The sequence below is a fragment of the Triticum dicoccoides genome, chromosome 5B (assembly GCF_002162155.2).
Source record: "Triticum dicoccoides isolate Atlit2015 ecotype Zavitan chromosome 5B, WEW_v2.0, whole genome shotgun sequence".
NCBI classification, from domain to species: Eukaryota; Viridiplantae; Streptophyta; class Magnoliopsida; order Poales; family Poaceae; genus Triticum; species Triticum dicoccoides.
In genome coordinates, this window is record NC_041389.1 from 719,487,306 (window position 1) to 719,487,883 (window position 578).

Below are 578 nucleotides of genomic sequence, written 5' to 3' on the forward strand. Positions count from 1 at the left end.
ATAAAAAAGCCCGCCTACTGGGCCAAAGCGGCCTGCATACGACTACAAACACAACCTTCTGTTGGGCCAGGATGCAGGCCCGCAAAGGCCCAGTAGGCCCACAGGGCAGCACTGAACAGGTAGGCCCAGTAGGCCTGCTTAGGAGAGGAGCTCGAGAGAGCTACTGCACTGGGGCTTATAAACCAGTGTGGTAGCCCTTCGACTAGCGAGGTGGAACTAAACTTGCCGCATCGCACTGCGCCAGCGCACCCCCTTTAGTACCGCGTCGTGGCACCAACCGGTACTAAAGGGGGGGGGGTCTTTAGTACCAGTTGGAGCCACCACCCGGTACTAAAGGGGGGCTCTTCCCGCCGCTTGGCCTGGCCAAAACAGACCTTTAGTACCGGGTCGTGGCACCAACCGGTACTAAAGGTCCATCCTATATATACAACAGTTGAAAAAAATTCACTTTCCCTCTCTGTTTCTTCCCTCCGTCGCGCCGCCCTGCCCCGACCCCGGCCGTCCCCGTCAACGTCGCCGCCCCCGCCCCTCGTCGTCGCCCCCGTCGACGTCGCCGCCCTGGCCGTCCCCGTCCCCGT